General features: G+C 37.8%; 1 protein-coding gene and 1 pseudogene across 4 annotated transcripts in view; one reads left to right on the forward strand and one right to left on the reverse strand.

The window, feature by feature from the left end:
* Positions 1 to 15,569, reverse strand: part of Tasp1 (taspase 1) — a 205,496-nt gene that overhangs the window by 97,407 nt on the left and 92,520 nt on the right. The window lies entirely within an intron of this gene.
* Positions 6,043 to 6,164, forward strand: LOC116092735 (annotated as a pseudogene).

A 15,569-nucleotide genomic window follows, 5' to 3' on the forward strand; every position in this document is an offset into this window, starting at 1 on the left:
GCACACCAGTATTATGGAAAAGATTGAAATCAACTTTCTGACAGTGATTTTATTTTTCTGTGCTCTAAAATGGAGACAGCTGTTATGCAGTTATTACAAGAATTAATGGAAGTGGCATCTGTGAACTACTTTAAAGGCAATAAATCTCGTGGGAGTTCAAAACAAAGAAAAGATTTCTCACCAGAAAATTCTACCTCTACCCAGGTTCTCTAATTCTGAAACATCTAAAAGATGCCACTAATTTATTGCTTGTCTCATTACCATTAAAACTGTCTTTCACTTATACAAAACTATTTAAATATCAACCAGCTAGCTGTAAGAATAAGTCTTAAACCCAAAGAAGTTAAACAAAAAGGCCCAAGTGGGGATGTTTAAATCCCACTTAGAAATGGGAACATCATAGTCATGGGAGGTAGAGGGAGGGAGTGACCTGGGTGGGAGAAGGGAGGGCAAGAGGAATAAGGGGGAAAGATCAGGTGTGGGAAGAGACAGTAGAGTGTCCCAGAGGGTCAAAAGAATAATGGAAATATGCAGCTGCCAGGAGTGGGGGGATTCTCTAGGAACTCCCAGAGACCAGGGATGAGGGAGGCCCCCAGAAGTCAATGCAGGTGACCTTAGCCGAAATGTCCAACAGTGTGGATTTGGAATCTGAAGAGACCACCTTCAGTAGCCAGATAGGACCCCCAGGTGAGGGACGGGGACACCAACCTATCTACAAAACTTTTGACCCAAAATGAGACCTGTCTGAAAGAAATGTAAGGACAAAGATGAAGCAGATTCTGAAGGAATGGCTGATCAGTGACCAGCCCATGTTGAGACCCATCCCATGGGCAGACACCAATCCTTCACACTATTAAAGAGGCTATATGCTGTGCTTGCAGACAGGAGCCTAGCACAGCTGCCCTCTGAGAGACTCTATCCAGCAGCTGACTGAGACAGGTGTAGATACCCACAGCTAAACATTGGATGGAGGCCAGTGACCCCTATGGAAGAGTTAGGGAAAGGACTGAAGGCCCTCAAGCAGATGGCAGTCCAACAGGAAGGCCAACAGTGTCAACTAACCTCACTCCTGGGAGCTCCCAGAGACTGAACCACAAACCAAAGAGCAAATAGAGGCTGGCCTGAGGCTCTGGCACATATGTAGCAGAGGACTGCTTTATCTGGCCTCAGTGGGAGAAGATGCACCTAAACCTGCAGGGACTTGATGCACCAGGGTGGGAGGATACATGGGAGAGGGCAGTTGCATGAAGCTGAGTTGAAGAGGAGGGGAATGGGAGGAAGAACTCTGTGAGGGGGACTTGGAAGAGAGACAACATTTCAGATGTAATTAATTTAAAAAATAAATCTTAAGTATATGAATGTATCTGAAAGTTGGTATGCCATGGAATTATCCTAATAGTGAAGATCCAGGTGATAGTCAATCAAGGCAACAATTAGAATACATTAAACCCTCTCAATGATTGATTATTAGACCTAAGAGCAGCATCAAAGCTAGTAAATATTTCTCTTGCAGAAAGAAAAGTCTCTGTGCCTTGCAAGACAATCCAGCAATGCCATCATAAGGCTTCTTATTTTATTAGATTTACTTATGTGTATGAGCATTTTGCCTGCACGCATGTATGTGCACCATGAGTACCTAGATCTCAGAGTTCAGAAGGCACTGGATACCTTGAGATTGGAGTTACAAATGGTTATAAGCTTCCCTGAGAGTACGGGAAACAAACTTGTGTCCTCTAAAAGAGCAAAAATGCCCTCACCTGCAGAGCCTTCACCACCATTAGCTGTACCTTCTTTGAGTATCTGGGGGGAAATGGAAAGATGGGTCTTGCCACAAGAGGCCTAAGTCTCATTCAATGTTTATCTCCAGCAAGCATGCCTCTAACAATGACCACTACAGAGTAGAGTCCTGAAAGTGTAAGTTCATGTGAGCAAAGTCTAATTATTTACCTTTGCATACAGAGACTGAATAAAACCAAAGAAAAATGTGGACATAGGAATATTCAATGATTTTTCCCTTTTCTCTGCAGAAGCCTTCCTCTGGGCTTGGGATAGCTCAGTGGAACAGTACATAATCAGCATGCTCAAGGCATTGGGTTTGATTCCAACCAAACATGAAAGGAGAGGGGTGGGGAAGGGGAGGGAGAGAAGGAGGGAGGGGGAGAGGGAGAAGGAGAGGGGGAGAGAGAGGGAGGGAGAGAGAGGAAGGGAGAGAGAGAGGGAGAGAGAGAACCATCTTCTGCTGCCAAAACCATAAATAAATCTTAGGTAGGCAAGGTGCCTAGTGCTAAGCAACCCCTCCTCCCTCTAACTGAGGTATATTACATTTCCCTACAGGACTCAAATCAAAGCTTTATAATATAAAAATATAATATAAAAACTATTGATTTCCTAAATTATTCAACAAATATTGAAACTTTTCAACTGAAAATATATTAGATTATATGTCCTTTTAAGGGGATTCCATATTACATGGATTATAATGGTATAATTATAAATTCATACAACAGGGAAGCACCACAAGAGTATCCAGAGAATTACAAACTCTGTAAAGTGCAGAGGAGAATGTTTTCCAAAAGGTGGAATCTCTGTACAATGTTCTGGGACTGGAAAATAGGAACTAGGTAAGAAACTACTACTAGCAGCTGTTAGGAGAGGGGCTAAAATCAGTTCTCTACAGAGATGTGGTCCTTGGGAGGTCCGCAAGCTCCAATGGATCGACCTACACACATGGGCATACGGGCAGCACAAACTGGACTCAGTGAGTTATGGACAGACAGACGGACGGCCAGACAAACACAACAGACATGCAGGGACATTAGGTTGAGGAGACAGATCCAGAAAGAGTTAAATGCAGGACTAGGAGCTGGGGAGTGAATGTGATCAAAATATGTTGTATATATGTATGTATGTATGAAATTATCAAAAATTAGACAATATATTTTAAAAAGTAAAAGGGAACTCCATTTAAAATTTTACATATGTGTATATGTGTGTATATACATATATAAATATATTAGGATGAATAGATAGTTGTAGATTTCCTTGTGACCTTCTTGAAAGGTTTCTGGTTCTAGTTATCACTGTGGATTCCCTCCTACCCCCCCCCCTTCCATAGGCATCTATTTAACCCTTCATGGTCCAGTATTCTCACTGTAACTCTTTATACTGCTACATTCTTCCTTGAAAGCCCTTGCCCCCATGGCCCTTTTCTAACCTTCCTGGCCTCCATGGGAATTCCAGATAGGATACATATATCTGAAGATTCAAAGCTACCATCTACCAATGAGAAAAATGCAAAATCTGCCTTTCTGGGTATGGGCTACCTCACTGAGAATAAAGGTTTTCATATCCATCTATTTACCTGGGAATTTCATAGAATGATTTAGTCCATTGGGTCAGTGTATGACAATTTCACTCTCCATCCATCAGTTGCTAGACATCTATATTGTTTCTATTCCTCAGTTATTGTGAATAGAACAGTAATGAACATGAACAAATGAATGGGGTAAAAACTGATCTCCCTACTAGACACTACAGGCTAACAAATAAAAAGCCTAACAACCAGGAATGGGTTAGCATTTTTGAAACTGTTGAAACTATTTTGAAACTGTCTCACAGACCACCAAGCATTATAGGCTATTGCCAATGCTGGCGGTTATCGTCAGACTCCATTGCTGAAGACACTACATATTTGAGTCATAGACTATGCAGAAATCAGCCTGGTACTGACCAGGAAACTCATCACTATCAACTTGCTTTCACAGTGCTGCATGGTGCTTGTGACACTATCAGAGAAGGAAGGTAAGCATCAATCTTACCCAGCTGTGAACCCTGGAAGCTACAATAACAACTGGCCTAGCAAGATAAGCCAATGGGTACAATAGCGGCACAGATGCCATGAGAGTAACCAACTACCTTCTCATTGAATTTAAGGTCTGCTCCACAAGTTGAAACCCATGCCTGGTACTATTATCAGAGCGGAGACTACAGGGTTAGATGGGTCATGGGCCCTAGAAGAGAACCTACCACTATTGTTTTGGTAAATGAATATAATATTAATTAACTGACTCCTAATTTCTCATCTATATATCCATAGATTAGTAAATCTTATTATAAACTTCTGTTTTCAGTAGATGATCAACATAGAAACCCTTGACATCAAGATGCAGAAAATGAGAGACTATAAAATGCTGAGAACTAAATGAGACATATATAACAATTCTCCAACCAAGACTCAGGGTCACTTGCTAAGAGCAGGCGGAAAGACTGTAAGAGCCAGAGGTAGTAGATTATTACACGGAAATAGTGTTTTCTGAACACAACAGGGCAGTTGCACATATGGACCTACAGCCACTGGAATAGCATGCACAAGACCTGACCATGCTAAGGCTAGGCAGAATTGCATAGAGAAGGAAGGTCATCATGATATCCCCACTCACTGAGGAGCTACTCCCAATCCATAGCTGCTGGGAGAAAGTTGGTTTTCTTTAAGGGTATGGCTCCTAGTAAGTGAACCATATCCCAGTGGATGGCCACATAACCAAGACTAAACGGGTGGCATAAATTGAGATTGATAGGCCAAACCAAACCAAACCAAACCAAACAACCCACACACATACAAACACACACACACACACACACACACACACAATGTTGGGTGGGAAGGAAAGGGGAGAGTAGCTGAGGAAGAAGTAGGGAAAGTGGTAAATATGGTAAAAAATATAACATCTGCAATTTTAAAGAATAAAAATAAAATGTCTAAAAATTTAAAAGTAAAAAAGGCAATGGTCTTAAATCTTGGTGTTTTAATGAAAAAACAAAACTTTCAAGCCAGATGATAGTAACACCTGCCTTTAATCCCAGCAGGGAGAGGCAGGCAGATGTCTGTGAGTTCAACGTCAGTCTGCTCAACAGAACAAGTTCCAGGAGAGCCAAAGCTATACAGAGAAGCTGTCTGAAAAACAAACAAACAAATCTTTCAAATGTTGACTCCTGTGGGCTTTTTTTCTCTGTAAAATAAAGCAGTTTGAGAGCCAGTGTGGAAGTCAAAGGAAAGCGCTTAGGATGTCTCTCTCCTGCCAGCTTGTAGAATTCAGAATTAAACTCAAGAAGTCAGGTCTCTACACAACTCCTGTATCTGTGCAGCTTTCACCACTCACCAAAAGTTAACTAGTACAACTTTAAATCACTTTTATTATTACTCATGTTATTTAGCAATATTTAACGTATATGCATAGTAAGCCACTGGTAGGCATTAGCCCTAAGATATTGAGAGTTGAAACATCTATAATGTTTTAATGTGATAATTTTCTCAAGCTCTTGAAGCCAATAGAAATTAGATCACAAATTACACTTACCAAATCAAAACACTTAGAAAACACAATGAAGGAACTAAGCATTGTTGTAGAGCTGGATAGGGTAGGTAGCACCTGATGTGGCAGTCCTCAATAGGCTGAGGAGGCACACTGCAGTCTGAACACAGCCTGGCTGCGTAGCAAGACTGTCTTACAGAAACAAAGGAATTAGTTTAGACGTTTAATAATTAACACATCCAATTTGACTTTTTACTTGTGTAGACTAAATGCTAATCACACTTCTAATTCTAAATGGAATCCTCTATGAGGCATAGCCCTAGCATGACTCTGCAGCTGAACTCCTAAGTGTTTGTGGCAAAGGACTCAAAGCAGTAACACAGGGAGAGCAGACTGTCGATATCTGCAAGAACCAAGAGCTGGAAACGACTCAAATGTCCATCAACAGAACAAGATGTAGACAAATCCTGATGTCATCAATAGCAGGGGACTGCTCAGCAGTTATGTGGGACAAACAGGGTACATAACGTGTTTCAGACACAGACAGTGTAGGAGAAGATACAACACAGCAATGATGTTTCCATTTGTATCAAGTTTTGGAACAGGTCAAAGCATAAGGAAAGTAATTGAAAAGTGCCCCAAGGCAAAGGCTTATTATCTAAAAAGCATGAGGAAATGTTATCAAGTAATGGATATATTATTTATGGGTTACAACATTATACACATGTCAAAATTCATTTAATTTTGTTCCTACACTGACTGTATAGAAAGAGGAGGCAGAATAAGCCTACCCTATATACACCTCAGCCTAGGCCACTGTGCCTGGTCTGAATTGTGAAAGGGGAGACACGGAAAAAAAAATTCACTGAATTTTAGATGTACTATCTTAAAAATTAATAAAAATTTTCAACTTTTCTATTTCCATGTATTTAAAGACACAATAACACATTTTATAGCAATTGTAAGCAAAAAAGGAAAGATACCAAGGAAATTTTGGGGTTCTTTTTTTAAAATTTTTAAAAATATAGGAGATACAAATAAAACAATGTCTCATCTCAAACTCAGAACAACAGATATATAACATATGTAACATGGATGATAATTTATATATATATATATATACATATATATATATATATATATATGTATATACACACACACACATATATATATATATAAAATAAAGGGGGGAAATAGGGATGACAAATTCCCAAAAGCTGATTTGCCAGGAGATTGTGGTTGGCATGGTACTTACCCCCAAAAGATACAAGTCTAAATAGAAAACCAGTAAAACTATATTTTAAAAACAAAATTAAATAAATATACTTGGGAATACATAAGACCTTCCTTTAAAGAAACCCAGAGAAGCCATTTTCTATAAAACTACAGTCTGCCTTGATTGCTCATGAACCCAGCTTACCACACACTCACACACATATCCTTATACTTTTCTTGTTCTACTTCATCTTTTTTTCTATAATATCATCATTTAAAATATTAACTTTATTTAAACTGCATATTTTTTTAATTATTTAGACTATTTCTTAATTAACACTATTTTTTTTTCTTAAATTTATCTATATATTTGTGTGTATGTGTGTAGCCTGCAAGAATGCCTGTGTGCCATGTGCACACCTGGAGCCTGTAAAGGCCAGACAAGAAAGTCAGGTCCCCAAGGACTGAAGTCACAAGCTGCCTGCAAGCTGCCTGCCATGTGTGTGCTTGGAATCCAATCCAGGTCATCTGGAAGGGCAGCCAGTGTTCTTAAAGCCTGCTATGCCAAATCTGCAGCCCCTAGGCTGTCTGTTTCTACCACAAGACTGCAGGCCTGAAGAGGACAGAGACTTTTGTGTATTTCATTATCATAAGTCAATACTCAAAATAGCAGCTCATAGCTCTAAGGCACTTCCTGAATTAATTAATTAATTAATTAATTAATTAATAGATGATATACTTCAAAAGAGCTGGGCATATTATGGCCCAATGGTAGAGCATATGCCTAGCATGAATGGAGTCTTAGGTCTCAATCCCCAGTATGGCAACCACTAGAGAAAACAAAAACAAAAGAAAAATCCAAGGGCCATCATGAATATAAAAACATGGAAGAATCAATGGCAAATCTACATGTGCAATAAAAGCAATACTGTCCTTAAAAAATATTGTATTGACGATTAATTAGGGAGGTGGCTTGTTAAGAGAACAACAAAGTGAAACTGAATGCTTTGCTTGACATTTGTAACTCGTGTATCAAGTTTGAAGAAGAGGACTCTATAAGTTACTCTTTCCCTGAGATGAATGCTTTTCCAAATTATCACAGCTAATGAACCAAATTCTTACCCTCACCTAATGTCTGTGCCACCCTCCCAAGCAGAACCATTGTTCATTGAAACAGTTAGCGAATGACTTTATGGATAGACCATCTTAATACCTACACGATTTCTTAAATGAATGTAACCGGTTCTCTGTGGGCTGAGAATGAAGTCACTCACTCAAGTCAAATAGCTTTGACCATAGCAGGAAGTCTGTATGCAAAAATAGAGCCTACAATTCATTTCTTGGTGCAGCAGAAGTATCAACTCTCAGCTTAGCTACGATGGAGGTAAAATCCTTTGGTGATGGGAGGGTCATTGAAATACAGCCTTATTACAATGAAAAAAATATTGTATTAATAATATTCAACCATTTTTGTTTTTTAAAATCTTCCTTTTTTGAGTTTTTAACTTTGTTTAGTTTTTTTTGCAGTGATAATTTCTGTACCAAAGGCCTCCACATACTATGCGTGTGTTTCACCACTCTTACAGGCCCCCAGCCCTGGCTATATGCTAGTTCTAAACATTAAACTTACAGACAAGTTAAAAATAAAAGAACAGGTAGGAGATTTAGATACCTTAAGCAAATATCAACTTATACAATGAAGGTATTTTAATATCATACTTTGCATACAAAAAGCATTAACAGAAACAAAAAGAATATGATAAATGCTTAAAATTCTGCTTCATTGAGAAGATAAAATAAGTTTAAATTCTTATTACTTAAAAACTTATGCGAAGTTGCTTAAAGCGTATGTAAAGTAAAAATCACAAAGAAAAAAGTCAGCAAACCATAATGAGCTATTTCAAAACATTTCTTCCTATCATAAGTAGACCAAGTAAGAAAAAAGAATCAGTAAAAAGCCACGGACAATACATTACAGCTGGATTGACAGGTGTCCATACGCTGTTCTCAGCAATTACACAGGAAACACTATCTTAAAAGCACACATGACTGTTTACAAGTTATCATACATTAAACTATAAATCACAACAAATTTCAAGAAACAACATCAAAAAGAATACATGCTGACTATAAAACACAGGAATCAATAAAATTTGAAAATTAAAAATAAAACACTTCTGAAGAATTTGTGGATCAAATAAAACTAAGTGGAAACAAAGCCCAAGGAGTGATAATAATACAACATTTTCACGAATGCAGAATACAAGAAAAATAGTGCTTGGAAGGAAATTTACATATATGATGCTGATTGGAAAAACAATGTCCAATTAAATAAGTCAGAAAAAGAGCAGGTTAAACACAATATCTAGAAAAAAGAAATTGGAGGTAAGATGAAAAAAAATTAATGAACAAATTAACACTATACAGAGATCAAAACGAGCAAATTTGGTTCTGAGAGGAAAAAGTTTTAAGTAAACTGAATGAATTCAATCTGATGTACAACCATTTTCTTTACCACTGACATCTCAACAAAAGACCATCCCCATTGGCTTCTCCGCTCCCAAACCCCCCAAACTCCCATCTCCATCTTAAAATCCTGCAGCCTCAAAATACTCCAAAAAAAAAGGTTTCCTGAGTCATTTCCCAGAGACTTCTCTGCCTTTAAACTCCTCTAACCCAGCTGGGCAGTGGTGGTGCATGCCCTTAATCCAAGCACTTGGGAGGCAGAGGCAGGCGGATTTCTGAGTTCGAGGCCAGCCTGGTCTACAGACTTGAGTTCCAGGACAGCCAGGGCTACACAGAGAAACACTGTCTCAAAAAAACAAAGAATAAATAAAAAAATAACCTCCCCTAACACAATGCTCTTCCCACTCTAAAAACACTATACATTGGTTTGTTCTAGGCTAGTTTGGGAATTTCTGTGTACAGAACAAATACTATGAAACAAAAAACTCATACTTTGGACTTTCTGAAAGAGAATCTTGCTCAATGTGCACACAGATGTAAGCTGCTTTCTTGGTAGGGATCTGGTTCCATTTCTAATTGGAATATTCACATCTTCTCGAGGTCAGTGCTTTTCCGCCTCATCTCCATGAGGCCTGCCCTTACAGGTCACTGCTATGGAACAATGGCTGCCTCCACACTCACCACACTCCAGTCCAGACCACTTCTCACATCACTCTACTTCAGGAAGGTTCACATGCCCGTTAGTCTACTGTTCTAAATAAACCATCAAACACTGCGCCTCTCACTCTATCTACAAAGAAATACTTGTCTTGATTTTGACCTACCTTCTTAGGTTCAATGTCTTATTCCCCGCTTTACTGCCTTCTCACGCACTGATGTCATCTGACCCTGCATCACCCTCTTCTTATTTTTGACTCCAGTTCTCTTTACTTCAAAATTTCCTATTTCCTAAAAGCTCTAATAAGTGATACTCATCCCAAACTTTTGCTTCAACTTTTGTTTTCTCCCTTGGAAAGCTGGCTATCAAATCAAATAGACAAAAGTTGTTATAACCAAACCAACATCTGAAACCCACCAAAGAGAAGGCATTTCATAGAGGCACAGGCATCATGCTACTTCACTGACAGCGTCAGAACCACAAGCTAATGGGACATGAATTCAGTACCTGGGAAGATTAAAAGACACATAAATAAGCAAGCTAAAACATTGTTAATTAAATAGATGGCAACAAACTCTTTATAAGAGCGGGCAACATTTTTCAATTTAGTTGTCCAATTTAGCTCTTTCAAGGAACACCTGGCCAAAGCCTGGAACATAGGCCTTTCTTTCATTTTGGGCTACCCTCACTTTCTCTGGATAAAATTACACTTTTAAATGCCAGAACTCCACTGGCCTTTGAACTGAGTCTTAAAGCAGTGGGGAATACCAGATAAAGGACTAGAAAGTAACACAGACAATCTGGATCTTATTCCTGCCAGAGAAACACTCTAACAATTAGGATGGGCCACTTAACCTGGATTTAAATGGGACTCTCTCCATATTGAAGAAGAATAATTAATACCAACTTAATAAAACACTATTAAGTTGCTTTATACACCATGAGATTTTATAAGCAGAGCATTATCTGTTTGGTCAGTTAATTATGAGTATATCTACAAAAACAAAAATTATTCAAACTCATAAAAATTTAACTAAGGGCAAGCATATTAAAAAGTAAAAGGAAAGTGAAATGTTCATATGCCCTTTCTCTTTTTGTTCTCAAGTAGATTAAAATCTTATTAGAAAACAGAGAAGTCAAAGAGAACTAAAGAAATGGGCAAGGAGCATTGCATATTTTAAGACATAAATAATATAATCTAGAGTATCAAATGTCATTCAATTTAACCTCAATGATGTTGTCAGAGGCTTATATGGCACTCAAAAGCCTACATTTGATGGAAACAGTTCCTAGGATGAACCCCATTCATACACACTTCTAAACATTCTCCTCATTTGGTCCCAGGTACAGTTAGAACAAGTAAAAGAGTTGGGAGTGGGGAAAACACCTCTAGATGTAGACTTAATTTTTCTAGGGCCTTTAATTTTTGTTAAATCCTGCAGACAACTTAACTAGGACAACTAACATAGCCTCCGGAAGGCACACTGTAAACAGCAGTTAGGTTTGCACTGCATTTTGTAGTTTTAGTCTTACAATAAAATGGAGCAACACTGCCAATCAGGCCTACACTTCCTAGGAGTGTAGATACTGTGCTTCACCCAAGCTTCTCCATTTGGAGGCTGCTGACCCTAATCCCTCTTCATAAGCCTGCCAAGAGGAAGTCAGCCGAGCTTGATGAGACTTCTCTATCCAGCCCTGTAGCTCTCGATGGTCTTGGCAGAGTCTTGGCACACATCAAGTGATACGCTTTCCATGTACTGCTTAATGCATCAGAGCCACATATGTAAAGGCAGATCCTACACACCAAATGCTCTCGTCACTAACTACAACCTATCTTTAAAACCTCACGAGAATATTCTGCAATTGTTTGCTAACTAGAATGTTGAGTATAAACATAAAAATTAAAGGTATTGAAGAAGAAAACCTAAAGATCACATGACACCATGCGCTCGAGGCCTGTGCATTTCTCAGTGTAACCTCCTGGTGAAACTCTCATAGAGACAGGCTTAACAGCAAACATATAAAGCAGCACTGCTTGTGCTTTAAGAAGGGAAACTGTGAAGGGGGAATAACATTTGAAATGTCAATAAATAACCAATAAAAATAAATATATAATGATCCAAAAAAATACTCCATGAACCTTTACACTGCTTCACAGAAAAGGTAGCAGTGCTTACAAAGCTAAATGCTGTCACTATTCCCCAAAGAACATTTACAAACTTGTAATTTGCAATAATGCTCAGACAATTGTAAACACCTATGTTTACAAGGTAATCCACATTTTCATTCTATAAGGCCTTTGTCTACACTTGCAAACTCACACATCAAAATAAACATGTGCCAAGAAACAAATGGGCATTCTTGGTGTGTTGAGGTTTTAATTCTTTTCTAGGATGTGAGGGACATGGCCTGGAAGTACATTTGTAAAACAGGCATTTTCACCCTCTGTAACAGGAAGGGTCCTTGCTCATATTTCTCTAGGTGAGCACGCCCCCTTGTGGACACTTCCGTGCTTACCTTTTCAGATGACTCTTTCCTGGTATAAGTTTCACTTTCCTACTTATGTATCTTTAATATCACTCCGTAACAGCTAGAATACTGAAGACGTAATATTATTTAATGTTTCAACTAACCTAACTTCTACTTTTTGTTGAAAATTGCTATATACAAGTTTATTATCAAAAACTGAAGCATAGATTTTGATCCAGCATATATTTAACCATCTAAGAAAGTCAAACTTCTGTTGGGTCTACAAGATGAATAAAATAAAATGTTTTTTCCTTTGAAATTAATATCAGAATCCGTTTTTGATGGTTAGTACTAACTTAATTAAATGATAGTTTTATGAACTGTAAAAAGGATAAAATTAATATGTTCGTCCATTCATGAGTTAACACAAATAATAACCATACACAACAATCTCAAAGTGACAGATGTAAAATGTAAATAATCCAACTTGAAAAGTATTTCCTGTTTAATATACTAAGGGGGAAAAAACATATTTTAATCTCAGTGGAATTGGAATAGTCCGTAAAGTAGGACCAGAATTAAAATGTGAGGAGGCAGAGAAATAGCCGTTGCTTTGTTACCAATTATTATTCCATAAATACTGAGGCCTGATTAAAAATAGAATTGAGACTAACAAATTCATAAGTTAAAAAAAAACTAAATAGAAAAACAAAACCTCCTAAGTCCTGTCCACTTCCTTGAGGCATGCCGTCATCCTCAAAGCCTGCTTCTATTCGTAATCTGGGGCTTCGCTCTGGCTCACTTAGGATTGAGTGAGGCATGCCGTCATCCTCAAAGCCTGCCTCTATTCGTAATCTGGGGCTTCACTCTGGCTCACTTAGGATTTTAACTTCAGTAAAGGAATCTTCATTTCTGATCCTATTGGTTTGGTGTTGAAATGCCTCCTATGTCTATATAAACATTTCTTTTCCTAGACTTTGCAAAGTTTCTGCTGTAATTTTATTGAATCTATTTTCTATGTCTTCAGCATGGAATACATCATGATTCACAGATCTGTTTAGTTTTTTCAAAATACTGTAAGTCTAGACTATGCTTTTAATGCTTTGATATTGTTTACTTATTAAAATGACATTTATTTATGGGTAGGGGTGTCATCCATACTGGGGTCAAGCATGGCAGAGGCAATGAACGTGTAGTTTTGGTTCTCTCCTTCCAGCACTTGAGGAACTGGACACAGACCTGCTTGCTATTCCACACAGCATTACCTCTGACTGAAGAATTCATCTCACAGCCAAAGACAAAAACGGAGGATGCGGCATACTTGCTGCTAGAGTTATACTCAACTAATGTACTTACAGTGCCTTTCATATCCCGGCTCCAACAAAGTTTCCTCTTTCTAACTACTGCACAGTTCAGTTTGTTCCTTGCAGTCTAAAGGTATTCTGCTGGCCAGCTCTCAGCATATAGTCCTGAGAACCTTGCTTTGGGTTCCGTAAGAGTATACTATTTCATGTAGAGTCTGGGATTGCCATGCAAACAACTGAGCAAGGTTAGGGAAATTGGGGGTCACTATTTTTAATGCCATATTTCATCTCTATGAGAAGACTTCCTTGTTGTCTCTTCTGCTGTCATATACGAATTTTCTCTTCCTTTCTCTTTTTCACTCTTTAAAATGCTGCTGTTCTGAGGCTATATGTATTGAGCAAGGTTCACATCACCTCTACTGGGGCGTGGGCTCCATGAACCACTCACTGCTCAATACATCCATTAGCAGTTCCTGAGACCCACACATTGCTGACATTCTGAGTTTTGCCTCCACCGTTTCCAACTTATATCAACTCAGATAAGAAAAACATTCCAATTTGGTTTTTGTTTAAAATCATTTCCATAGAATAAAATATCAAAAAATAAGTCATTAACAAAAGATAATAAAGTACAAAATATATATTAAATATTGCATAACATAACCATGTTTATTAAGAATGTGTTCCAATATCACATAATAAATGCCAACAATGCAAAACCTCCGATTGTTTCTGTACCAATCCAGTAGATGAAAAAATCAGAAACGTGGATTTTTTTTTTTAAGAAAAGAAACAAATGTAAATGCTAGAAATTAAAAACTCATGGATGAAAAATTTTAAAAGTACACTGGAAAATATGGCCAAAGAGAACAACCAAACAGAAATTAAAAGATATTAGAAATAAACAACATAGTCAAGGAAATATTATAATTAAAAATTAGTAAGGAAAAAATAAATGGGCAGCAATCATTATATAAGATACTCTAGGATACCATCAAGAAAGGCTCCATGGGATAGAAAACTGAGATTAAAGAGTAAAGGCACAAGAAATATATCTATGAAATTGTAGCATAAATTCCCCAAATCTAGAGAAATAAAAAATTACTCAAATGCAACTGACATTTAGAATCCCCCAGAAAATATGACCATTGAAGATCTTTACAACACATTTAGCCAAAAACATAAGACAATCTCAAAATATATAAGAAAAAGGGGGCAGTGGCATAGCTCAGTAGGCTAAAGGTACTTGCTGTCTAATCAAAAGACTTGAGTTGGACCCCAAGTCCCATACAGTAGAAGAAAACTTACTTCTTCAAGTTATCCTCTGACCTCCACACTTGCACCATGGCACTTGTATTCACACAAGATGTGGGGGGAAGGGAGGAATAAATGAATGAATAAATAAATAAACAAATAAATGTAATAAAATGTTTTTAGCTGACTTTTTAAAAAAAGATGTAAGAAAAAACATAAACATGTCAAAATTAACAATAGATCTCTCATCTTTGGTGATAAAAGTCAGGAAAGCATGTAACAAAGCATTCCAAGTTCTGGAAGTAAACACATGCTAAGCAAGATTGGTATATCCAAAACCTTTTTCATCACTTTTTAATCATTATTTCTTAATAAAGTAACAGCATTTGAAGAACACTAAGGCAGTTTGAAGAAACCAAGCCAACACTGCAGAAGATTCTTGAAGGAATATGACAACAGGACAGCCTTGAACATGAAGGAACGAACAGACTTCATGAAAGGAGCAGGTAGATGGGAGTTATGAAAGAAATCTTGTTTAACAGAGAAGAAAATCAGCAAACACCACTGACAGGGAAGAAAGTAAAAGATAAATAACCAACAATCTAACCAACCAGAAGACAATGGACAAAATTATAAGAGTTAGTAAGAATCTCTCAGCAATACCCTTAAATGGCTTGGAATCACAAATAGAGAGATCCAAGATCGGTTGACTGAATTAAAACACAGATTCAGACATCTGTTGTCATAAACACCACATCTCACTGGTAACGTTACCCATGGGCTTAGAGGCAAAAGATGAAAAACGATATACTAAGAGAATTGGATAAGATGGTACAGCTATTAATACACATACACACACACACACACACACACACACACACACACACACAA

The sequence above is a fragment of the Mastomys coucha genome, unplaced genomic scaffold (genome assembly GCF_008632895.1).
Source record: "Mastomys coucha isolate ucsf_1 unplaced genomic scaffold, UCSF_Mcou_1 pScaffold15, whole genome shotgun sequence".
NCBI classification, from domain to species: domain Eukaryota; kingdom Metazoa; phylum Chordata; class Mammalia; order Rodentia; family Muridae; genus Mastomys; species Mastomys coucha.